The sequence below is a fragment of the Dendrobates tinctorius genome, unplaced genomic scaffold, assembly GCF_039654945.1.
Source record: "Dendrobates tinctorius isolate UK_male_01 unplaced genomic scaffold, ASM3965494v1 ptg000060l, whole genome shotgun sequence".
In the NCBI taxonomy this organism is placed as follows: Eukaryota; Metazoa; Chordata; class Amphibia; order Anura; family Dendrobatidae; genus Dendrobates; species Dendrobates tinctorius.
Genome location: NW_027361728.1, coordinates 63002725 through 63030692, shown reverse-complemented (window position 1 = coordinate 63030692; position 27968 = coordinate 63002725).

The window sequence follows — 27968 nt, the reverse complement described above, 5'->3', positions numbered from 1 at the left end:
ACCTTCCCCTTACTGTTGGGGTTCCTCAAGGATCGGTTCTAGGCCCCCTCCTCTTCTCCTTGTACACTGCCCCTATTGGTCAAACAATCAGTAGATTTGGTTTCCAGTACCATCTCTATGCTGATGACACCCAATTATATGCTTCTTCTCCTGACATCACGCCAGCCTTTCTAGAAAACACTGGCGATTGTCTAAACGCTGTGTCTAATATCATGTCCTCACTATATCTGAAACTGAACCTGTCAAAGACTGAACTCCTTGTGTTTCCTCCCGCTACTAATGTACCTATACCCGACATTGCTATTTCTGTGTGTGGTTCCACTATTACTCCCCAGCAACATGCCCGCTGTCTTGGGGTCATACTTGATTCCGAGCTTTCCTTTGCCCCCCACATTCGATCACTGGCTCGCTCTTGTCATCTGCACCTCAAAAACATTTCTAGAATTCGACCTTTTCTTACTTTTGACTCTGCAAAAACTCTTACTGTTTCTCTTATTCATTCTCGTCTCGACTATTGTAACTCTCTTCTAATCGGTCTCCCTCTTACCAAACTCTCCCCTCTCCAATCTGTCTTGAATGCTGCAGCCAGGATCATATTCCTCACCAATCGTTACACCGATGCCTCTACCTTGTGCCAGTCATTACACTGGCTACCCATCCACTCCAGAATTCAGTATAAACTTATTACCCTCACCCACAAAGCCCTCCATGGCTCAGCACCACCCTACATCTCCTCCCTTGTTTCAGTATACCACCCTACCCGCGCCCTCCGTTCTGCTGATGACCTGAGGTTAGTATCCTCAATAGTCAGAACCTCCCACTCCCGTCTCCAAGACTTTACACGTGCCGCACCAATTCTTTGGAATGCACTTCCCAGGTCAATACGATTAGTCCCCAATCCCCACAATTTTAAGCGTGTCCTGAAAACGCATTTATTCAGACTGGCCTATTGCCTCAACACATTAACCTAACCTATCCCTGTGTGGCAGAGCCAAAAGTTTTACCATAACCAGGTTCCCAGCATCATGTTCCCACATGCTTTATGCATCCATTAGCCCTCTGCATCTGTACTGTTACACACTTAACATTATGGCTGGTCCATACAATCAGAGCAACTGTTACCACCCACCTTTCGTGTCTACCTCTTTCCTCATAGACTGTAAGCTTGCGAGCAGGGCCCTCACTCCTCTTGGTATTTGTTATAATCTACTGTATGTGATTATTGTTATGCTGTAATGTCTATTGTCTGTACAAATCCCCTCTGAAATGTAAAGTGCTGCGGAATATGTCGGCGCTATAAAAATAAAATTTATTATTATTATTATTATTATTATTATACTAAATAAGCAAAATGCTGCCTATTCATCAAGTGATTGGATTGCTTATGGTGGAACAAAAATCATTGTTCTCAGCAGCAAAATTGCCCGGGTTAAAACTGCAGTTATGCTGCTGATAGTATGATAATGTATGAGGACAAATTGATCTATTAATGAGTGTTCTGTCCTCATTAATGTTCCTCGGCCGATGTAAAGAAGCCGGGAAATAAGCGTTGAACGACTTCAATATTGACAATCATGCTCGTTTAGCAGCCTGGACTCTGCCCATGTAAATACAATCAAAATGCTTCTGTGTGATGTGCAATATGTTAGCATTTGGGGTCCCATTTTAAACTTTTGCCCAGGGCCCCACTTTGCCTTAAACGGGCCCTGCTGCCAGGGATAACATAACAATGTCATGTGATCCCTGAAGGCATAATTAGCTGGCTACAATCTCCACCTTCGGACTATTAACATACATCCAGAAAAAGTGATAAAGCTTTGCTTTTACTTCCTCCGGATGCATGCAATTTTCCAAAGGTGAGGAGAGTGAAGCCAACACTGATCACGTGACATAACAATGTCACTCTATCCCCAGGAGAGTGAATGCCGACACAGACGGAATGGCATCTGCACCAGAGGGGAGTATTAGTGTTGTTATTTTACAAGGGGGAAACATAAGGATTGAGAAGGGGTTGTCCGTGTAGTGGACAACCCCTTTATTGAGAACTATAATACTATTACAGTGCCTATAGAAGGGAAAGTGAGCAGTAAGTGCTGCAGTCATGGCCAGTAGCCTGTCACTGCTAGTCACCAGGGGACCCATTAGCACCCCCATTGGTGATCACTGAAATTCCTCAATCAATACTCACTGAGTGAGCGCAGCCCCTGTAACACATTATCCCGTGATATCAACATTTGACACATGCAGGCATTTGAATGGAGTAGCCAATCAGAACACATTGCTGAATGACCAATCACAGTGCCTCTTCTTTGCAACTGCTATAATTGAATAGTCAATAATGAAAGACCAATCATAAGTTCAGGTGCCATTTTAAGCTCATAGTACTGCTGTGCCCACTTACATTGGTGAGGCAAGAAGATCAGTTGATCAGAGCTAGGGCAAAGAAGAGAAAAGTGAAAGGAACACATGCTACTACACCCCTCCTTCTTTGAATACCTCCAGTGATCAGCTGTCCTGCCCCATATCCACAGTACTGTCCCCTGCGCTGTCATAACTTTTTTCTTGGTGATAACTAGAGATGAGCGAATTTGTTCAAATTAGGTTCCGAATATGATTGACATTGAATATTGTTTTTGCAATATTCATCGAACACACCCGAGCGTCATTAGAGTCAATGGGAGTAGAAATTACCGAGTATCTTGGGAACCGAACATTAAACATATATTCGGCACGAATAGGGTTTGAATATGGCACAAATATGTCAAAATCAGATTCAGGGACAAAAACTGAACAAATTCGCTCATCTCTAGTGATCACCTTCCTTTAGCTTTTTTGTGTGGTTGTGGGTGTCCATTATGTAATTTTTCATTTGTCAAAAATTACTACTTCCATCCTCTCTTGATCTTTCTGTAGTGACATGTGCTGTCCCTGTGGCTTATCAGTGACTAAATAGTTACTGATCAGTAATCCATAACTTGATCCAATATTTTATTTTCCTTAACTACATGTTTTTTCCTTACATTCCATTTTTTACTTGTTTTTTTTTGTTAAAGTCCACTTAAAATAGTACTTTTGGTTAGTTTAGTTAGATTAGTGATACCAATTTTAGTTCTGTATAACTAACAGCCGGCTGATCAGGTCCTTGCTCCAAGTTTATTTGCAGAGTCTTTTTTTTTATTTAAATTTTTAGAGGAAATTAAATTACCTTTTTTCTGCTTTTATTATTTTTGGTATATTTTTAAAGTTTTGTTAGATTACTGTTACCAATTTCAACCTATTTCAGTCTGATTGATGACATTGCCATCACTGATTGCTGAACAAACCCTTGCTTTAGGTTTTTAAGGCCTTAAAGATGTTATCCAGGACTAATTATTTTTTTTTTACTATGGGCCTAAGAACTAACAGGCAGGTAAATAGCTGCCTGTTGTTCCCGGTGCCAATATCCGCCGCCACAATGCTGTCACAGAATGCTGATTCAGTGGCTTCTGCTGACATCATGTCAGTAGAGTAGTTCCACTCTGCTCTGTCAATGGGGTGTGACATCATATTGATTGATAGGTGTCTCCCCGCTTTCAAGTACAAATAATACAATTGTCCTGGACTAAGGCTGGTTTCACACTTGCGTTTTTTTGAGCTGCGTTTTTGCGCAAACATGCGCATGCGTTTTTTTTTCTTATACCTAGCATGGGTGCGCATAGACATGCGTTTGTACGCGTTTGTATGCGCATGCGTTTTTTTGTAATGTGCGCCCGAGCGCACAAAATGCATCCTGTTGCATTTTTTGTGCATCCGACCTGTCTCAAAAAAACGCATGCGCATGCAATACACACAAAATTCACCCCAAAACACATTATAGTCTATGGGACTTTTTTTGTAAAAACCATGCGCAAAAAAACGCATAAAAATGCATGTTGCATTTTTTTTATGCGCGTTTGCACTGCGCACGTAGTGCAGCGCAAAAAAACGCAAGTGTGAAAGTAGCCTAACCCTTTAATTCCATGTTTTAATCGTCTTCCAGCCCCAGATTACAGAATTTTGGATAAAGTTAGGCTGTTTCTCAAACTGGAGTCCTCACAGCCCCCAACAAGTCATGTTTTCAAGTTTTCCATAGTATTGCAAAGGTGTTAGAAGTCTCATCAAGGCTTCAGGAATTCTCTCACCTGTGCAAAACTATGGAAATCTTGAAAACATGATCTCTTGGGGGCTGTGAGAACCGGAGTTTGAAAAACACTGGTTAAAGGGGTTTTCCCAGGAACAAAGTACATTTAATCAATAGATCTTGGAAAAACATAAGTTCCACAACTGGATTTGTTAAAAAAATGTCCCTGTGCTGACAAAATCTTATAAATGTGCCCCTGTTGTGTGCTGTGTAATGGCTGTGTCTGATTGTGCAGGAACATGGTCTGATCACACCACATCTCCTGGGCAGGGGAGGAAGCAAAAGAGAGTATACAGACAGGCCAGCAGAGGATCACAATCAATTCTTTTGTGAAGCAAAACATTTATCTGTCTGTTTTAAATATTATTATTATTTATTATTATAGCCCCATTTAGAGATGAGCGACTTTACCTTTTTTCTTGTTGAGTCGGATTTCATGAAAACAGACTTTCTCAAAAGTCGAGTTGATCGAAATCGGCCGATTATAGTGAAAAGTCGGGGGTCCGACTGAAACTCGAAACCTAATGCGAGTCAATGGGGAAGCAAAGTCGGCAGGGAGTGGAGGACAGTAAACACACCTACAGTGCCCATTTCAATGCCAACAACATAAATTCTTATTACTTAAGCTTGTCATCCTTAATTTACTTTTGTAATAATAGTTACGCATTAAAAACTGGGGGTTATTTGGCTAAAGTTGTGGGGGGGTAGGGCTGGCCCCAGGTTTTCTTGTGGCCTGGGCGAAAGAGTGTCAGTGGGCCCCTTTAACACATACCACAATTCATGATGCTCCGATACGGCACAGAAATATAGGTATAGTACAATGAAAAATACTTCACTTCTTACATGACATGACTGCTATGTATTTTAAATTCTACAAAGGGACAGTATATAACTCCATACAGTATTATGGCCATCACATGTTGCGCCATACAGAATAATGAGCCCCCTATATTTTTCCATACAGAATAATTGGTCCCATATAATGTTCCATACAGTATATGATGAGCTCCACATAATGCTACAGTATATGATGGTCTCCATGGATGATGCTCCAGTGTGTTATGGGCCCAAATAATTCTCCATATATAATGGGCCCCATTTCTAATGCTCCAGTGTATAATGGGCCCCATAGATGCTGCTCCAGTGTCTGATGTCCCCCATTTGAAATTCTCCAGTATATGATGGGCCTCATGGATGATGCTCCAGTGTATGATGGGCCCAAATAATGCTCCATATATAATGTGCCCTATTTAGAATGAACCCAGGCATGGTATGTGAATAGAGCTCCAAGAAGTAATCTGAAGTGTGGGCTGCCGCATCCTTCACTTTTGGTGTGGGTGAAGGACCCAAGGAAAGGGGTTGCTCCTGACCAGAAGCCTGCACTGATGACTCAGTGCTTGCATTTTTTGAAACTTCCGAAGAAGGAGGTGATAGAGCTGGAGGCTGTTTCAGCAATGTAAGGCAAATCCAGTTCCTGATGCTCCGGCTGTAAAAGCGGTTTACCTACTCCCAGAAAAGGGAGCCTTACAGGCCTTCTGGAGCCAGACCATGATGCAGGCTCAACACCTTCTACCTTAGCTACTATTGTGCTTTTGGCACTACCAGAAGATGCACCACCAACAGTACCAGCTGGCCCCCCACGCCCACGTCCACGGCCTCTTCCACCATATTTACTAATTTTTGTGAAAATGTACCCAAAATACCAGCAGATATATGGTACTGTATCAGAAGCGTACAGCTCTATACAGTCTAGGGATAATTGTAAATCTCCGTATATATTTCATGAGTTATACACAGATGCTCACAGGTTCACTATGGATTACACAATAATATAAAAAGGGTACAGTATCAAAAGATGCAAGGTATATATACAGTCATATGTTAAAGTTTGGACACCCCTATTAATGTTAACCTTTTTTCTTTATAGCAATTTTGGTTTTTGCAACAGCTTTTTCAGTTTCATATATCTAATAACTGATGGACTCAGTTATATTTCTGGATTCAAATGAGGTTTATTGTACTAACAGAAAATGTGCAATCTGCATTTTAACAAAATTTGACCGGCGCAAAAGTATGGGCACCTCAACATAAAAGTGACATTAATATTTCGTAGATCCTCCTTTTGCAAAAATAACAGCCTCTAGTCGCTTCCTGAAGCTATTAATGAGTTCCTGGATCCTGGATGAAGGTATTTGTGACCATTCCTGTTTACAAAACAATTCCAGTTCAGTTAAGTTTGATGGTCGCCGAGCATGGACAGCCCGCTTCAAATCATCCCACAGATGTTCAATGATATTCAGGCCTGGGGACTGGGATGGGCATTCCAGAACATTGTAATTGTTCCGCTGCATGAATGCCTGAGTAGATTTGGAGCGGTGTTTTGGATCATTGTCTTGCTGAAATATCCATCCCCTGCGTAACTTCAGCTTCGTCACTGATTCTTGCACATTATTGTCAAGACCAGGGGAAGAGTCTTGAGGAGATCATTTGCATATTCCCAGTGCCTTCTGGGATAAGTGAAGAGTCTCCGCGAGCTCAACGATCACTGGGTTTTGGCTGTTGCAGCTGAAAAGAGGAAATCGGAAAACCAGGGGAAGAGTCTTGAGGAGATCATTTGCATATTCCCAGTGCCTTCTGGGATAAGTGAAGAGTCTCCGCGAGCTCAACGATCACTGGGTTTTGGCTGTTGCAGCTGAAAAGAGGAAATCGGAAAACCAGGGGAAGAGTCTTGAGGAGATCATTTGCATATTCCCAGTGCCTTCTGGGATAAGTGAAGAGTCTCCACGAGCTCAACGATCACTGGGTTTTGGCTGTTGCAGCTGAAAAGAGGAAATCGGAAAACCAGGGGAAGAGTCTTGAGGAGATCATTTGCATATTCCCAGTGAATGTTGGCTCATCTTTCATCGTTATTAAGAAATCCCAATACGGAAGAGGCCAGGAGCCATTTGGTGAGCTGCATTTCTTGCTACATGTTCACAGACTTACCAGTGGAAAAGCCAAACTTCACATGCCACAAATGCAAGCTTGTGTCCCTGTTGGAGGAAAAGTTGCAAAATCTCGAAGAGAGGTTAGCTACATTGAAGATCATTAAGGAAGGGGAAGAGTTCTTAGACAGAGCAGAATTATCTCTTCATGTTACAGAAAGAGAAGAAATTCGAAGTGCACCTGAAGAAACAGAGGAATGGAGACATGTGACCCAGAGAAGCAGGAGGATCAGGAGGCAGTCAGCACCCATACTGCTCAGGAACCAGTACCAGGCTCTCACGCAGGAAAACGATAAAGAAATACATCAGGATAAGACTTTGCCCACAAACAGCAACCTTGTACGCCTTCAGAGTACTCCTGGATGGAGAAAGAAAAATGTTGTGAAGAAGAAACGGAGAGTGGTGGTCATGGGGGATTCCCTGTTGAGAGGAACAGAGGCCGCTGTCTGCAGACAGGATATAACTTCAAGAGAAATGTGCTGTCTTCCAGGTGCAAAAATTAAAGATGTGTCTGACAGGATATCAGGACTCTTCAGACCTACAGATGACTACCCATTCCTGCTACTACATGTGGGGACACCGCAAGAAACGACCTGGAAACCATCTGCAGAGACTTTGAAGACTTAGGCAAGAAAGTGAAAGAACTGGGAGCGCAGGTGGTCTTCTCTTCCATCCTCCCAGTGGATGGCCATGGAACAAGGAGGTGGAATAAAATTCTGCAGGTGAACAACTGGCTATGTCGATGGTGCCATCAGCAACGATTTGGATTCATGGATCACGGAGTGAATTACCTTTACGATGGACTGCTTGCACCTTACGAAGACTGGAAAACATGTATTTGGAAGTCGCCTTGCTACACTTGTAAGGAGAGCTTTAAACTAGAACAACGTGGGAAGGGAAGCAAAAGACCAGAAAAAGCCATACACCTGACAAATGCTATTGAGAACTCTGCTATTAGAAGTGGAAAGGAAGAACAAAGACAAAAGAATCTAATTAATAAAAAAATTGGAGAAAGAGAAACCAATCACAAACTAAAATGTTTCTATACTAATGCACAAAGCATGGGCAACAAACAAGGAGAATTGGAACTACTAACACAGGAAAAGAAATATGATGTCATTGGAATCACTGAAACTTGGTGGGACAATACACATGATTGGAATACAAGACTAGAAGGATACAACTTATTTGCAAGAAACAGACTTGATAAACGAGGAGGAGGTGTCGCATTGTATGTTAGAAATGCGTATATCTGCACAGAGATTGAAGCTTCAGAGACTGGGAGTTCTGTGGAAACCGTTTGGGTAAGAATACAAGGACAGAACAATGGAAAGGACACCATTGTAGGCATTTACTACAGGCCGCCTGTGCAAGCTGAAGATATGGATGAACTCTTTATGCATCAAATGGCCAAGTTCTCCAAAAAATATGACATAGTTGTCATGGGAGATTTCAACTATCCAGACATTTGTTGGGAATCTCTCTCAGGCAAAACTAACAGGTCAAGGAAATTCTTATCCTCTCTTGCTGACAACTTTATCTTCCAAAAGGTAGGGGAGAAAACAAGGGGAACTGCTAACTTGGATCTAATCCTTATAAACAGGGAGGAAATGGTTGAGGAGGTAAAAGTGGCTGGGACCCTAGGAGGTAGCGATCATGCTATTTTAGAATTTTGGATAACTAGAGGAGGAAGACCTGTGAAGACTCAGACGTCAAGGTTAGATTTCAGAAAGGCAGATTTTAAGGGATTCAGAAAGAGAATTTGAGGGATCCAATGGCTGGATATCCTTAAAGACAAAAATGTCCAGGAAGGATGGGAAATCTTGAAAAATGAAATTCTCAAAGCACAATTGTTAACAATTCCGAAAAGAGGGAAGAATAGGAAGCATTTAAGGAAACCAGGATGGTTGAACACAGAACTTAAGCACATGCTAAAAAGGAAGAAAAAAATGTTTATAAAATGGAAAGAGGGAGGCATATCTACAGAAGAATATAATGCTGTCTGCAGAACCTGCAGGGCACAAATCAGATTATCTAAAGCTGAAAATGAATTGAGGCTTGCAAGAGATGTCAAAAGCAATAATAAAGGATTTTGGGGATATGTCAAAAGTAAAAGAAAAGTCAAAGATGCTATAGGATTTTTACAGGATGAAAATGATGAAATGGTAAGACAGGATGTTGAGAAGGCCGAACTTTTAAATTCCTATTTTGCATCTGTTTTCTCTCAGAAAGGAAACGTAACATCAACTGTTCTTCACTGTCCTATTAAGGGTATAGAAGAATCCAGGATATCTATAAACAGAAAGATAGTGAGGAAACACTTAGCTAACCTAAATGAATTCAAGTCTCCAGGTCCAGATGAATTACACCCCAGAGTACTGAAGGAGATAGCAGAAGAAATTTTTGAACCCCTCTCCATAATCTTTGAAAATTCTTGGAGAACAGAAGAAGTCCCAGAAGACTGGAGAAGAGCAAATGTTGTTCCTATCTTCAAAAAAAGGAAGAAGGTGGACCCAGGCAACTATAGGCTGGTGAGTCTGACTTCTATACCAGGAAAGATCTTTGAACAAATTATTAAACAACATGTATGTCAGTACCTGGATAAGAATGAAGTGATTAAACAGAGTCAGCATGGGTTTGTAACTAATAAGTCATGTCAGACTAACTTAATTTCCTTCTATGACGGAATCACTGATTGGGTGGATCAAGGAAATGCTGTAGATATAGTATATCTTGACTTCAGCAAAGCATTTGACAAAGTATCTCATACAATCCTTATTGAAAAAATGACTAAGTATGGAATGGACAAGGCAACTGTTAGGTGGATTCATAACTGGCTTAGTGATCGGACCCAAAGAGTGGTCGTAAATGGCTGCACATCCAGTTGGAAGAATGTCTCAAGTGGGGTACCACAGGGCTCTGTCCTGGGCCCTGTATTGTTCAACATCTTTATCAATGATTTAGATGAAGGAATTGCGGGTAAACTGATTAAATTTGCTGATTACACAAAGCTAGGAGGGTTAGCTAATACTAGAGAAGAGAGAGAGAGGATTCAAAAAGATCTAAATAAATTGCAGAAGTGGGCAGCAACTAACAGAATGGTTTTTAACAGGGAAAAATGCAAAGTACTACATCTGGGCAATAAAAATGAAAAAAGCATATACAGAATGGGAGGAATAGGGCTAAGCAACAGCACATGTGAAAAAGACTTGGGTATACTAATAGATCACAGACTGAATATGAGTCAACAGTGTGATGCAGCAGCAAAACAGGCAAATGCAATTCTAGGATGTATTAACAGAAGCATACAGTCTAGATCACGTGAAGTCATTATTTCCCTCTACTCCTCTTTGGTCAGACCTCATCTGGAATATTGTGTCCAGTTTTGGGCACCACATTTTAAAAAAGACATCAACAAACTGGAGCAAGTTCAGAAAAGAGCGACCAGAATGGTGACCGGTCTGCAAACCCTGTCTTATGAGGAAAGGTTGCAGGATTTGGGAATGTTTAGTTTGCAAAAGAGAAGACTGAGAGGAGACTTAATAGCTGTCTACAAATATCTAAAGGGCTGTCACATTGTAGAAGGATCAACTTTATTCTCATTTGCACAAGGAAAGACTAGAAGCAATGGGATGAAACTGAATGGGAGGAGACACAGATTAGATATTATAAAAAACTTTTTGACAGTTAGAGTGATCAATGAGTGGAACAAGCTGCCACGAGAAGTGGTGAGTTCTCCTTCAATGGAAGTCTTCAAACAGAGGCTGGACAGACATCTGACTGGGATGATTTAGCGAATCCTGCTTTGAGCAGGGGGTTGGACCAGATGGCCCAGGAGGTCCCTTCCAACTCTACGATTCTATGATTCTATGATTCTAGGTATCTGCTGATACTGAGTTGAATCCATGCGACCCTCAACTTTAACAAGATTCCCGGTGCCAGCATTGGCCACACAGCCTCAAAGCATGATGGAACCTCCAACAAATTTTACTTTGGGTAGCAAGTGTTTTTCTTGGAATGCTGTGTTTTTTAGCCTCCATGCATAACGCCTTTTTGTATGACCAAACAACTCAATCTTTGTTTCATCAGTCCACAGGACCTTCTTCCAAAATGTAACTGACTTGTCCAAATGTGCTTTTGCATACCTCAGGCGACTCTGTTTGTGGAGTGCTTGCAGAAACGGCTTCTTTCGCATCACTCTCCCATACAGCTTCTCCTTGTGCAAAGTGCGCTGTATTGTTGACCGATGCACAGTGACACCATCTGCAGCAAGATGATGCTGCAGGTCTTTGGAGGTGGTCTGTGGATTGTCCTTGACTGTTCTCACCATTCTTCTTCTCTGCCTTTATGATATTTTTCTTGGCCTGCCACTTCTGAGCTTAACAAGAACTGTACCTGTGTTCTTCCATTTCCTTACTATGTTCCTCACAGTGGAAACTGACAGGTTAAATCTCTGAGACAACTTTTTGTATCCTTCCCCTGAAAAGCTATGTTGAATAATCTTTGTTTTCAGATCATTTGAGAGCTGTTTTGAGGAGCCCATGATGCCACTCTTCATAGGAGAATCAAATAGGAGAACAACTTGCAAGTGGCCACCTTAAATACCTTTTCTCATGATTTGATACACCTGCTATGAAGTTCAAAGCTCAATGAGGTTACAAAACCAATTTATTGCTTCAGGAAGTCAGTAAAAAGTAGTTAGGAGTGTTCAAATCAAGAAAATGATAAGGGTGCCCATATTTTTGCACCGGTCAAATTTTGTTTAAATGCAGATTGCACATTTTCTGTTAGTACAATAAACCTCATTTGAATCCAGAAACATAACTGAGTCCATCAGTTATTAGATATATGAAACTGAAATAGCTGTTGCAAAAACCAAAATTGTTATAAAGAAAAAAGGTTAACATTAATAGGGGTGCCCAAACTTTAACATATGACTGTAGTATAGTTTAAACATTCTGAATCTCCGTATATATTTCAGGAGGCAGACACAAACACTCTCAGGCCCGGTATGGATTGGACAAGAATATAAAAAGCAGTAAATGGGTAATGTATCACAAGTGTACAACTGTATGCAGTGTTGGTGTAATCTTAAATTTCCAACTATATTTCCGGCGTAACAGACAGACGTTCACAGGATCATTATGGATTACACCAGAATCAAAATAGCAAAAAAGGTTACTGTATCAGAAGCGTAGAGCTGTATACAGTGTTGGGCAAATGTGAAATCTCGGTATATATTTCCGCAGTCACCCTCAGACGCTCACTCAGTCTGGATTTGACCATAATACAAAATGTTGAAAAAAAGGTACTGGATAACAAGATAGCAAGTATATATATTATAGGGTACAATTTAAATCTCCGTATAGATATTCCCGCAGTCACCCTCAGACGCTCACTCAGTATGGATTTGACTGTAATACTAAATGTCGAACAACATAGAAGCTGTATATAGTATCGGGTAAAATTTTTAACTCTGTATATATACAGTAGAATGAGGAAACCACACACCCTCACTCAGTATGGATTATACCGTAATAAAAAATTTAGAACAAAGGTACTGTTTTTCCGGAGTCAGACACGGACACTCACAGGCTCAGTATGGATTACACCAGAATATAAAAAGTAGAAAAAGAGAAATGTATTCGAAGCGTTCACCAGTATATATTGTTGGGGTACTTTTAAATCTTCGTATATATTTCAGTCTCAGTAAGCCAGTCCAGACTCTCCGCTACTGCAAACTAGATGGATACAAGTACAGATGGAAAGTCTAGTGTTTGCAGAAATGTGGGAATTACTGATCACAGGAAAACCTCCCGGTAGATTTCACAGAGGCGATGCTGACGCTCAATTACTTTGTCTGTGGAGACAGCGAAAATGGTTATTTGTGAAGAAAGGATTGCTGTATCGCAGTAGCATGGATCCCATCACGGAAACTAATCTCCATCAAATTGTGATCACAGGGAGAGATGTAAACATGGTCCTCACTGCCTATCATGATGTGTCTGGTCACTTTTGGAGTGCAAAAGATAGAAGCCACAGGCCGTAGGCGATTCTATTGGATTGGCATGAGAGAAGACATTGAAAAATGGTGGCAGGAATGTCACACGTGTGTGACTGGGAAAACTGTCAAAGCTGATCATAAAGCACCACTGCATCTGATTGTGAGTTGACGTCCATTACAAATGGTAGCCATTGATCATCTGAAGGTAGAGGCCAGCAGGACAGGCCATAGCTATATCTTAACCATCATCGATCAGTTCACAAAATTTGTAGTGGCCGTCCCTGTGAAGGATTTAACTGCCCAGACTACACTGCGGTGGAGCAGAGAGAGGTAAGTATTGCAACTTGCAAGTGCTGTGGCCATGAGCAAGCAGGGGTGCCCACTCGTGGGCGACGGAACTTGCACAGGGCCCCCATAGTACGCCGGTGTGTCTGACGGCAAGTGGACCCCCTCACCGTCAGACACTGTATTGTACTATGAGGGGCCCTGTGCCAGTGCCGTCGGCCAAGAGTGGGCCCACCCACCTGTTCAGAGCAACGGCACTTGCCCGGGTGTGCCAGGTGGTGACCCCAGCCCTTGGGGGGGCAGCCCAGTTAGGGAGGTTTAAAAAATGACATATGTTGATGTGTAGGCTGTACATTCAGCAGCTGCAAATGGAGGAATTTGACAAGTCCGAGGAAGAGGACAAAAGCGAGCCAAATTTCTGGCAACCTATGTGTCATCAGGGGAAGGTGGGACAAAATCCTTTGAAACCCATTCATTGGTTCATTTTAATGAAGGCTAGATCATCAACATTTTGGGTTGACAGACGGGTCCTTTTTTCTGTCAGGATTGATCCAGCAGCACTGAAGACTCTTTCAGATAGCACACTAGCAGCAGGGCAAGCAAGCTCCTGTAAGGCATATTGTGCCAATTCAGGCCAGGTGTCCAGTTTACAGGCCCAGTAGTCAAAGGGGAATGACCTGTGAGGAAGAACATCGATATGGGAGAAGTAGTTTGTAACCATAGTTGACAACTGCTGTCTCCTGTCACTTGCAATCGATGCAGTATTACCAGTCATGTGAGCGGTACTTGAGAAATCAGTCCACAACATGGTCATAAAACCCCTGTCTCCAACACCACTTCGGTTGTGTGCACCACAAACACCTCTTCCATTTTGCACACTTCGGCTCGTGGGAGAACCAGCACCACTGCTGGGTGCTGGGAATGCCTCAAACAAACGGTTTACCAGAGTTGCTTGTTTGTTAGCCAATATTATCTCTAGGTTCTCCTGTGGCATGATGTTGTGTAATTTGCCTTTATAGTGTGGATCGAGGATGCTGGCCAATCAGTAGTCGTAATACTTCATCATTTTGGCAATGCGAGGGTCCCTTTTTAGGGTCCGCAAGGCATAATCACCCATGTGGGCCAATGTTCCAGGTGTCAATAATGCACTGGCAGTGGTGGGTGGAGGAGCACTTTCTGGCAAATCCACATCCCTGCAGTCACGCACAAACCCTGTACCTGACCTTCCCACGACAACATTTTCTCTTGCCCCCAGAGAAGCATCCTCCTTCCCAAAATAATCATCCCCCTCATCCTCCTCCTCTTCCTCTTCTTCCTCCACCTCATCCAGGACAGTTCCCTGACCAGACAATGGCTGACTGTCATCAAGGCTTCCCTCCTCCTCCTCTGCTGCAGACACCTGATCCTTAATGTGCATCAAACTTTGCATGAGCAGGCGCATAAGTGGGATGATGGTGTCGTCTGCGCTTACCAGCCATGTGCATTCCTCAAAACACTGAAGGACTTTACAGAGGTCTTTCAGCTTTGACCACTGCACACCCGACAACTCCATGTCTGCCCTCAAACTTCCTGCCCGTGTATCCTCCCACAAATGCATTACAGCCTGCCTCTGTTCGCACCGCCTCTCAACCATGTGCAGGGTGGAGTTCCACCTTGTTGCAATGTCTATGATTAGGCAGTGCTTGGGGAGCTGGAGCAATCGCTGCAGCTTCTGCATAAGGACTGGAGTGTATGGGCGAGCGACGGATGTGCGAGCACAGTCTTCGCACCTTTTGGAGCAGGGCTGTTAACTCCGGATAATTATTTAGGAAGCACTGCACCACCAGGTTCAAAGTGTGAGCCAGGCAAGGTATGTGTGTGAGTTTTGCACGGGCTATGGCTGTCACAAAATTCCGGCCATTATCACTGACTACCTTGCCTGGCTCAAGATGTAGAGTGCCCAGCCATGACTATTTGTTGCTGCAAATAGTCAGCCAGTACCTCTGCAGTGTGTCTGTTGTCGCCCAAAGACATCATCTTTAAAACAGCCTGCTGCCGCTTACCACTAGCTGTTCGATAGTGGGACACCTTGTGTGCAACACTGGCAGCTGCGAATGGAGTGCTCGTGTGACTGCGCTCTGTCGACGAGCTTTCACTTCTGGAGGAGGAGGAGGGTCGAACGCCTACAGCCAACTGTTTCCTATACCATGGGCTAGGCAGCACTGTTCCACCACCGCTGTCCCCTGTGGAGCCTGCATCCACCACATTAACCTAGTGCGCAGTGATGGACACGTAACGGACCTGGCCATGCCAACTGGACCATGCATCTGTTGTGAGGTGCACCTTTCCACTCACTGATTGTTTCAGTGCATGGACAATGCGGTCTTTCACATGCAGGTGGAGGGCAGGGATGGCTTTTTGAGAAAAGAAGTGCTGACTGGGTAGGTCATAGCGTGGGACAACGTAGGCCATGAGCTCTTGGAAAGCTTCGCTTTCAACCAAACGGAAGGGCATCATCTCTAATGAGATCAGTTTGGCAATGTAGGCGTTCAAAGCCAGTGTACACGGATAAGAGGATGAGTACTTTCTTGTCCTATTCAGAGTGTCTGCTAGGGTGAGCTGGACTTGAGAGCTGCATATGGGGAAACTAGCGGTGGACCGGACGGACTGAGAGGGGGTTGGTGATGGTGTTGTTGGTGATGGCCTAGATTCAGTGTTTCGTTGCAAAACCATTGTGATTCCCTGACTGCTTTGGCCTTGCAACGACACCTCAACATTTATTGCTGGTGGTGTGCTTACTGGTGTCGGTGGTCTTACAGTGGAGGAAGCGATGGAGCGTTGCTGGCTACCTTCAGTCGGAGCAGGTGCACATGTGGTACCTGAGGTTTTGTAATCTGTCCACGCTTGCAAGTGCATGGTGGTTAAATGTCTAAGCATGCAACTGGTATTCAAATTTCTGAGATTTTTACCTCGGCTAAAGGTCCTTCCGCACTTCTTACAGATAACCTTTGCCTCATCAGTAGGATTTTGGACAAAGAAGTGCCACACTGCACTCTTCCTACTATGGTATAAATTTTCAGGGCTTGCACGCTGTGCTAATTTGACCGTGTGGCCAAGCTGTCCTGCACCTCTTTTGGTTTTTGTTTCATGTTTTTGGACAGCTACAGGCCTGCCAGATAACCGCTGCTGCGATGTCGATGCCTGCTGCAAATCCTTCTCCTTATCTGAGCTATTGCCAGCGGCACCCTCTTCCCCCAATGGATGCCAATCTGGGTCAACAACTGGGTCATCCATCACCTCCTCTTCAATTTCATCTGCACCTTCCTCTGTGTCACCGTGTAAGGTGGTATAGTATGCGGGAAGGGGCACCTGAGTTTCATCAGAGTCAGATTCTGGCTCAGTAGACTGCAAGGGCAATGTAGTGATGTGGGCCAGTGTACCAGCAGAATCATCTAGCAGTGGCTGTGCATCAGTGCACTCCATGTCAAATTCATCTTGGACTGGGAAATTCCGGATTTGACTGGATAACCCAGGCATGGTATGTGAAAAGAGCACAATGGAGTAATCTGAAGTGTGGGCTGCCGCATCCTTCACTTTTGGTGGGGGTGAAGGACACAAGGAAAGGTGTTTTTCCTGACCAGAATCCTGCACTGACGACTCAGTGCTTGCAGGTTTTGAAAGTTGCTGGTGGCTGTTTCGGCAATGTACGCCAAAACCTGTTCCTGATGCTGCTGCTTTAAAAGCGGTTTTCCTACTCCCAGAAAAGGGAACCTTACAGGTCTTCTTGTGGCAGACAATGACGCAGGCTCAACACCTCCTGCCTTTGCTGCTATTGTGCTTTTGGCATAGCCAGCAGATGCACCACCACCACCATCAGTACCAGCTGCCCCCCCCCCGCCCACGTTCGCGGCCTCTTCCACCATACTTCCTCATGTTTGTGAAAATGTAACAAAAATACCAGCAGGTATATGGTACTGTATGAGGAGCGTACAGCTGTAAAAGGTGTAGGTAAAAATTTAAATCTCCGTATATATTTCCTTAGTCACAGACTATGTATTTAACCGTAATCCAACCAGCAGATATACGGTACTGTATCAGAAGCGGACAGCTCTATACGGTGTATGTATAGAAAAATGAAAATCTCCGGCTATTTTTTTACGGAGTCACACACGCTGTCTCTGTATAGATTTGGCCGTAATACAAACAGCAGATATACGATACTGTTTGATAAGCGGACAGCTCTATACAGTGTATGTATGGAAAATTTTAAATCTCCATCTATTTTTTAACAGCGTCACACACAGATAGCATGTATATGTCTGTGATACCAGCCAGTACACGGTAGTGTGTGAGGAGCGTACACCTCTATACGGTGTGTGAAAAAATGAATGCTCTGTAACTGTGCAGAAAATCAGAATAAAAGTTTTTTTGCTTTTAAAAAAGCAGTCTGCACAGGAGTGTGCAGTGCACACAGCAATGCAGCTATCAGGTAGCCTTATAAGGCAGCCTAATAAAAATCAGCATTGCTGCTCACACAAAAATCGTCCCGTCACTGCACACTAACTGTACAGTTTAAATCGCTATCAGAAGAAGCACAGTTTTTTTTCTTTGTTGCCTAACACTCTTCCTATTGAGAATCAGCAGCAGCAACCCCTCCCTATGCTAAGATCGGCAGAAGTAACATGGCGGTCGGTGGTCAGGGCTTTTATAACCACTGTGACGCCACACAAAGCAAGCCAATCACACGAATGCCCTTCTCTAAGATGGTGGTGGCCGCTGCCGATGTCATTGCGCTGCCCACAGTGTGCGTCCTTGATGATTGGCTGAGAAAAGGCGCTGGGAGCATCATGGGAAACGCGACTTTGGCGTGCGGCTCGGCGACCTCATGGCCGACCTCACGCTAAGGTTGGGTTTCGAAACACGACTTTAGCGAAAGTCGGCGACTTATCAATTTTACCCACCCGTTTCGCTCAAATTTAGCCCCATTTATTCCATGGTGCTTTGCATGTGAGGAGGGGTATACATAATAAAAATCAAGTACAATTATCAAAATCAATACAAGTCACGACTGGTACAGAAGGAGAGAGGACCCTGCCCGCGATGGCTCACAATCTACAAGGGATGGGTGAGGGCAGAGCTGGTCGTGCTACGGTTTGGTGGATTGGTGGTTGTAACGGGGTCTACCCAAGCTGGGGTACCTCTTTCAGTACCACCCCGTGTTTTCGGAGGTCCACTCTGCGTTGGCTGGAGTCTGAATGAATGACGCTGGCTGGAATTCCCTGTTTACATGGGCGCATATAAAAGATCACTGCTTCTCCTCGTATTTCCAGTCTGACTACACTTTACTCACAGGACACAGAATATATCACACAGATACAGAGGGCCGGCCAATAGAAAAGCGGCAGGCCAGATATACATTACAATAGCCGCAGGTGGCCGGAGCCTGTCGATGTTTACTGTGGAAATTACAAAGGTGGGGGGAGGGCGGACAAAAGGGGAATGCTGATGCATTAGGGACATGCACATAGAACCTATTATACATCCATATAACTGCACAACATATTCTGGGTGCTAAGTAGTTCTGTAACACGTAACAGTGGTTACTGCAAGGTGTAGGCTTGTCAGAAGAGGTAGGTCTTCAGGTTCCTGTCACACCGTCTCTGCATACTCACCCGGCCACCACTCCCGCACCGCAGCCCCCCGCCGCCCGACATCCACGGAGGTCACCTCTGACAGGTTTGCGGCCGGCGGCGTCTCTGCATGCAATGTGCATGCGCCATAGGCCACACCTCCCTCCTGCTTCTTGTGCTCTGGCTATGCCCTGACCCGGAAACACCCCCCTGGTCAATGGCAGACCAGACAGGGGCATATCAGGCCTGCGGTGTTCCTGTTCCATCCTGCTCCAGTCCTTCCATCCTACTCCAGTCCTGCCTGCGGTGTTCCTGTTCCATCCTGCTCCAGTCCTTCCGTCCTACTCCAGTCCTGTCTCCGGTGTTCCGGTTCCAACCTGCTCCAGGCCTTCCGTCCTACTCCTGTCCTGTCTCCTGTGTTCCAGCTCTAGCCATCTCCCCACGTTCCAGTCTACAGCTTTACTCCTCCTGTCTCCTGTGTTCAAGCTCTGTCCTGTCATCTACACTTCAGTCCCACTCTCCTACTCCAGTCCATCCTGAGCCGCCCCTCTCGGTTCCGGCTATCATGGTACTCGAACCCCTGGGCCTGCTCCTAATGGTCCCTGTATAGGGGTCGGTTCCACCTGGCAGCTCACCCAAGGCTCCTTGGTGCCACGATCCAGAGGGTCCACTCCTGGAGATTCCGGCTCCTGACCAGCCACGCTAACAGTACGATCAGGCCATGGACCCCGCCGGTACCACTGCTGCTACCCAGAAAGAGTTACTCTTCCTGCGGGACAATCAGGGACGCATTATGTTTATCATGAAGTCTATGGACACCCGTTTGTCGGCCCTGCAGGTGGCCGATCCTGGAACTGCCACTTTACTGGCCAGTCTTCAACAGGAGCTGGGCCAGCAACAAGATACTCAAGACCATATTTTGTCTCACATGGCCTCCTTTGATAGCCGATTGTCGGCCCTACACTCTGCCGCCGCAGCTCTGATTCCTCCCTCTGCTCCTACAGCTCTCCCGACACCCCGCCTCGCCAAACCGCCTCGCTTCACTGGGGATCCTAAGCTCTAGAGGGGGTTCTTAAATCAGTGTAGCCTCCACTTTGAATGGTTGCCGCAGCAATATCCCTCTGACCAGGCCAAAGTAGCCTTCATTATGTCCCATCTGGAGGGAGAGGCCCTGTCCTGGTTGAATCCCCTCTGGGAACGTGACGATACCGTTGTCTCCAGTCTTCCGGTTTTCTTGGATATTTTTCGCAGGGTCTTCAATGAGCCGGGTCGGTTAGCTGTCCTCACCGAATCACTCTTTAACCTACGTCAGGGTTCTCTCATGGTCGGTCAGTACGCTATCCGTTTTCGCATCATCGTGGGACACTCGTGGATTTCTGCGGATCAGGGAGTATATTGGTTGTTTGTTATTTTAATATTTTTTACAGATGACACTGGCTTCGGGGATCAAAGTGACAAGTGATGGTGAGTATGTACTCTATGTTATATGTACTTTATGTCTATATGTATGTATTGTATGAATGTATTGCATGTAGTATGTACAGTATGTAGTATGTATGTAGTATGTATGTTGTATGTATGTAGCATGTGGTATGTATGTAGTATGTATGTATGTTGTATGAATGTAGTATATATGTAGTATGTATGTATTATGTAGTATGTATGTATGTTGTATGAATGTAGTATATATGTAGTATGTATGCAGTATGTATGTATGTTGTATGAATGTAGTATATATGTAGTATGTATGTATTATGTAGTATGTATGTATGCTGTATGAATGTAGTATATATGTAGTATGTATGTATTATGCAGTATGTATGTATGTTGTATGAATGTAGTATATATGAAGTATGCATGTAGTATGTATGTATGTTGTATGAATGTTGTATATATGTAGTATGTATGTAGTATGTATGTAGTATGTATGTTTTGTTTTTTTTAGTTTTTTTACATTCAACACATTAGCCGGATGATGGGACTACCTCTGTCCCATCATTGGCTAATGTGTCAATCACTGTCATTGTAGCAGGCATAGCCCGCTGGGACTTGTAGTCCCATCGGACGATGCCTGCACACACACACAACCCCCGGCAGGCCCGCACAGACCCCCGGCAGCCCGCACAGACCCCCGGCAGGCCCGCACAGACCCCCAGCAGGCCCGCACAGACCCCCGGCTGCCCGCACAGACCCCCAGCAGGCCCGCACAGACCTCCGGCAGCCCGCATAGACCCCTGGCAGGCCCGCACAGACCCCGGCAGCCCGCACAGACCCCCGGCAGGCCCACACAGACCCCCGGCAGGCCCACGCAGCCCGCACAGACCCCGGCAGCCCGCACAGACTCCCGGCAGCCCGCACAGACCCCCGGTAGGCCCGTACAGACCCCCGGCAGCCCGCACAGACCCCCGGCAGCCTGCACAGACCCCCGGTAGGCCCACATAGACCCCCGGCAGGCCCGCACAGACCTCGCATCATGATGACACAATTTCAGCAGCCAGTCACAGCCATGCCATTAATTAAGATGGCTAACACAACTGGCTCATTGCATTATGGGAACTTCCGATTCCGGTATTTGATATTGTAAAAATATCGGAACTCAGTATCGGAACTCCGATACAGCGAATATCTGCCGAAACCCGATATTTGCAGTATCGGAATGCTCAACACTACCGGCAATTCATCTCTCACTTTTCCTCAATCACAAGACCTATCTCTGCTCTCATCCGTAAAGGGACTACTCCCAAAGATTGGCCTCCTGAGGCGGAAGAGGCCTTTCTGACCCTAAAACAGGCTTTCTCTGCGGCTCCGGTCCTCCATCGCCCGGAGAGCAACCGACCTTTTGTACTCGAGGTGGACGCCTCCTTGACAGGTGTTGGGGCAGTATTGTCCCAGAGATCCGCCTCCGGTCGTCTGCACCCTTGTGGCTTCTTCTCGCAGGCCTTTTCTCCATCCGAGTGTAACTACTCGATCGGCGACCGGGAACTTCTGGCCATCAAGTTGGCCTTGGAGGAGTGGCGTCACCTCCTGGAGGGAACTGTCCATCCCTTTGTCATCTTCTCAGATCACAAGAATCTGGCCTATCTCCAGTCTGCCCAGAGACTCAACCCTCATCAGGCCAGATGGTCCTTATTTTTCGCCCGATTTGACTTTGAGCTCCGTTTCCGTCCCGTCAACAAAAATAACAAAGCCGACGCTCTGTCCAGGGTCTTCCAGCCACACAAAACCACGGAGGAACCCTCCATATCATTGACCCCACTAGGATCATCACAGTGGCTCCAGTGAACTGGCTTGCTCTTCCTCCTGGTAAAAACGCTTGTGCCTGAGAACCTCAAGCAAAAAGTCCTCCTATGGGGGCACTCCTCCAAACTGGCCGGCCATGCCGGAACTAAGAAGACCCTGGATCTTATCGCGTGTCACTACTGCTGGCCCACGCTTCGCCAAGATGTACTCGATTTTGTGGCTTCTTGTCCATCCTGTGAAAAGAACAAAGTGCCACGAAGACCTCCGTTCGGGATGTTGCTTCCGCTGCTCATTCCCGCAGTCCCTTGGGAAAACATCGCCATGGATTTCATCACCGACCTACCCTGTTCTTCCGGCTGCACAGTCATCTTGGTGGTGGTGGATCGTTTTTCCAAGATGGCCCACTTCGTCCCTCTGCTCGGTCTCCCCTCAGCTCCGGAGCTGGTCAAAGTCTTCATCCAGCAAATCTTCAGACTTCATGGACTACCTCAACGCATCGTGTCTGACCGAGGGGTTCAGTTCACCTCCAAGTTCTGGCGATCACTTTGTAAGCTCATGAACATTTCTCTCGACTTCTCCTCTGCCTATCATCCACAGTCCATTCGGCAGGTGGAGCTTACCTACCAGACGTTGACTGGGTACCTACGTCATTTCTCCAACGCCCACCAGAACGATTGGGTTGACTTACTTCCCTGGCCGAGTTCGCTTACAACAACCATGCTGGCGAGTCCTCGGCCAAGTCTCCGTTTTTCATTGTGTTTGGCAGACATCCTGGTGTTCCCCTGCCTCCGAGGTACCAGTGGCCAATGCTTTGTCCTCCGAATTTTCCAAGATTTGGGCCGAGACCAACACATCACTCAAGAGGTCTGCGGATCGGATGAAGAATTATGCCTACAAGAAAAGATTGGATCCTCCACCCTATCGTGTCGGGGACAAAGTCTGGCTCTCGTCCAAATTCATCCAGTTGAAACTGCCCTCCAACAAGTTGGGACCACACTACATCGGTCCGTTTGAAATTCTTGGGCGTATCAACGAAGTCGCCTACAAATTGAGGTTGCCTGCTTCGCTCCAGGTCCCGAACACCTTCCATGTCTCTCTCCTGAAACCTGTGGTGCTGAATCGCTTCCATTCCTGGCCTGATTCCAGTCCTCAGCCGGTGGGTGCCGATGATGTCTTTGAAGTGGAGGACATTATCGCCATGAAGAAGGTTAGAGGTAGGACATTTTTCCTTGTTGACTGGAAGGGCTTTGGTCCTGAGGAGAGATCCTGGGAACCTCGGGAGAATATCAATGCTCCCCGTATCCTCAAGAGATTTCTTGCTAATCTCCGGGGAGGGCGGCTTAGGGGAGGTGGTACTGTCACGCCGTCTCTGCATACTCACCCGGCCACCGCTCCCACGCCGCAGCCCCCCGCCACCCGACATCCATGGAGGTCACCTCTGACAGGCTCGCGGCCAGCGGCATCTCTGCATGCAATGCGTATGCGCCATAGGCTGCGGCCGCGGCCGCGCCTCCCTCCTGCTTCTTGTGCTCCGGCTATGCCCTGACCCAGAAGCACCCCCCTGGCCAATGGCAGACCAGACAGGGGCATATCAGGCCGCTTCATGTGCTCTCTGCAGTCCTGCAGTCCCGTTCTCGTCTGCTTCCTGCAGCAGCCTCTCAGTCCTGCTATCCGTGTTCCCTGCTGTATTCCGCAGTCCTGCCTCCGGTGTTCCTGTTCCATCCTACTCCAGTCCTGTCTCCGGTGTTCCTGTTCCATCCTGCTTCAGTCCTGCCGTCCTACTCCAGTCCTGCCTCCGGTGTTCCTGTTCCATCCTGCTCCACTCCTTCCGTCCTACTCCAGTCCTGCCCAGGTGTTCCTGTTCCATCCTGCTCCAGTCCTTCCATCCGACTCCAGTCCTTCTGTCCTACTCCAGTCTTGCCTGCAGTGTTCCTGTTCCATCCTGCTCCAGTCCTTCCGTCCTACTCCAGTCCTGTCTCCGGTGTTCCGGTTCCAACCTGCTCCAGGCCTTCCGTCCTACTCTTGTCCTGTCTCCTGTGTTCCAGCTTCAGCCATCTCCCCATGTTCCAGTCTACAGCCTTACTCCTCCTGTCTCCTGTGTTCCAGCTCTGCCCTGTCATCTACACTTCAGTCCTACACTCCTACTCCAGTCCATCCTGAGCCGCCCCTCTCGGTTCGTGGTACTCGAACCCATGGGCCTGCTCCTAACAGTCCCTGTATAGGGGTTGGTTTCACCTTGCAGCTCGCCCGGGGCCCCTCGGTGCCACGGTCCAGAGGGTCCACTCCTGGAGATTCCGGCTCCTGTCCAGCCACGCTAAAGGGCATGTCACACTAAGAGATATCGCTAGCAATATCGCTATAACTTGTGACGTTATAGCGATATTGCTAGCGATATCGCTGTGTGTGATACTTACCAACGACTCGCTCACCCGCTGGTTATCGCTGATCGCGCGAGAACGTCCTGGACTGTTTCTCATCGTCAGCTTCCTGCTGTGACAATGAGCGACGCGTGGAGCCGAGCGGGAGGAAGCAGGATCGCCTGGTGTGACAGGTAAGTAGCGACCCCCGTCCCCAGCGATGTCGCTGGTGAGATCTGCTTGTGTGGCAGCTCACTAGCGACCACTTAGTGATGCACCGGCGATCCTGACCGATCATATCGCTGGTCGGGATCGCTGGTGCATCGCTAAGTGTAACAGTATGTTAACAGTTCCTTTTGAAGGTTTCCACGGTAGGTGGTCTGATATGTTGGGGTAGAGAGTTTCAGAGGAGGGAGGATGGCAGGGAGAAATCTTGTATGCAATTGTGGGAAGAGATAAGAGGGGAGTCAAGAAGGAGATCTTGTGAGGATTGGAGGTTGCATGCTGGTAGGTACAGGGAAACGAGATCACAGATGTATGGAGGAGACAGGTTGTGGATGGCTTTGTATGCCATGGTTAGGGTTTTGAGCTGGAGTCTCTGGGTGTAATGGGGAACCAGTGAGGGATTGACAGAGAGGAGAGGTCGGGGAATAGCAGGGGGATAGGTGGATTAGTCGTGCAGCAGAGTTTAGAATAGATTGGAGGTGAGGCCACAGAGCAGGAGATTTCAGTAGTCAAGGTGGGAGTTTTTGCAGATTCTAGGTTGAGGAATATACTGATCCGGGAGATGTTTTTGAATTTAAGTCGGCAGGCGGTGGAAAGGACTTGGATATGTGGTTTGAAGGAGAGATCAGAGTCAAAGATTACACCGAGGCAGCGAGCTTGTAGGACTGGGGAGAGTGAGCAGCCATTTACTTTAAAGGATAGGTTTGTTGGGAGAGTCGAATGAGATGGGGAAAGATGATGAATTCTGTTTTGTCCATGTTAAGTTTTAGAAATCTAGCAGAGAAGAAGGATGAAATAGCAGACAGACATTGTGGGAATTTGGTTAGTAGGGAGGTGATATCTGGTCCAGAGAGGTAGATCTGTGTCTCATCAGCATATAGGTGATACTGCAAGCTGTGAGTAGTGTTTTAACTCACAGAATGAATCAGCTGCAATCCCATGCTGTAGCGTCTGTTTACTCTTTTGCTTCCTCCCCTGCCCAAGAGCTGTGGTATGATCAGACCATGTTACTGTACAGTCAGACAAACCCATTACATAGCCAAAAGTTTTACCATAATCAGGTTCCCTGCATCATGTTCCCACATGCTTTATGCATCCATTAGCCCTCTGCATCTGTACTGTTACACACTTAACATTATGGCTGGTCCATACAATCAGGGCAACTGTTACCACCCACCTTTCGTGTCTAACTCTTTCCTCATAGACTGTAAGCTTGCGAGCAGGGCCCTCATTCCTCTTGGTATTTGTTATAATCTATGTGATTATTGTTATGCTGTAATGTCTATTGTCTGTACAAATCCCCTCTGAAATGTAAAGTGCTGCGGAATATGTCGGCGCTAAAGAAATAACATTTATTATTATTATTATTACACAGTACACAGCAGGGGCACATTTATAAGATTATCTCAGCACAGGAACTTTTTATTAAACACATTTAATTGTTGAACTTTTTATTATTCCAAGATCTATTTATTAAAATGTTGATTAAAATTAACTTTGTTTGTGGAAAAACCCCTCTAAAAATTAAATTTGTGACTATTTGGTTTCAAGATAATATTTTTCAAAGTCTATTTCTCAAATTATCTAAATGTTATTGTATGCAGCAATTTATTTCCCATAACCCCATGTCCCCGAAATCTTACTACAACATTTTTAGTACCTAAATTTATACAAAATTTGTTTTTACTACATATTTTTTTACTACATAACATCTCACCAAAATAGTTACAATATAATTTTACTACCAGTTTTTTAATAAGATATTTGCTAAGTTATTTACAAAATAATGTCTTGCAACCCAAAATACCACCCCTAGCATATCTGGAAAGAATGTGAATTTCATTATGGGACAATCGCTGCACCTACAAAATTTGTAATCATCACACAACACAATCAATCTTACATTAACCCCTTCACGACATTTGACGTACTATACCGTCCATGTGCCCTGGGCCTTAATGCCCATGGATGGTATAGTATGTCATGTGCGATCAGCCGCGCTCATGGGGGGAGCGCGGCTGATCGCGACCGGGTGTCAGAGGATTCTCACAGCTGACACCCGGCACTTTAACCTATGAAACAGTGCAATCAAATATGATTGCAGCGTTCTGGGAGCAGGCAGAGGGGCTGTCAGCTCTGACAGCTCCTCTGCGTTTGGATCAGAGACCCCGCGTCATGACCATTAAAAAAAAAAACAAGGCAAAAAAAACAATGCTTTATAATCATACCGCCGAACAAAAAGTGGAGTAACACGCCATCAAAAAGACGGATATAAATAAACGCGGTACCACTGAAAACATCATCTTGTTCGCATAAAACAAGTTGCCATATAGCTCCATCGCCAGAAAAATAAAAAAAGTTTTAGCTCTTAGAATAAAGGCATGCAAAAAAAATTATTATTTATATAAAATAGCTTTTATTGTATAAAAGCGCCAAAACACAGAAAAATGATATAAATGACCCGAAGGATAAAACTACTTTATCAATTTCACCACACGCGGAGCGGTATAAACGCCTCCCAAAAGAAATTCATGAATTGCTGTTTTGTTCATTCTGCCTCCCAAAAATCGAAATTAAAATAGACAAAAAAAGTCATGTGCCCGAAAATGGTACCAATCAATGGTACCGTCAACTCGTCCCACAAAAAAAAAGATCTCACATGACTCTGTGTGCCAAAATATGGAAAAACTTAGGTTAGTCACACAGAGCGACGCACCAGCGATCCCGACAACAATATGACCTTGTCAGGATTGCTGGTGTGTTGCTACATGATCGCTGGTGAGCTGCCAAACAGGCAGATTCACCAGCGATCAGCACCAGCGACATGCGGGTAACAAGCGACGCACATCGATTAGTTACCCGCAGTGTATGTTAGAAACCAGCGCGCTGGTACAGGGAGCTGGTAACCAAGGTAAACATCGGGTTTCTAAGCGCAGCGCGGCGCTTAGAAACCCGATGTTTACCTTGGTTACCAGCTCCCTTCACCAGCGCGCTGGTTTCTAAGGTACACATCGGGTTTCTAAGCGCCACACGGCGCTTAGAAACCCGATGTTTACCTTGGTTACCAGGCTCCAGCTCGCTGATCGCCAGCGGGAGACCAACGAT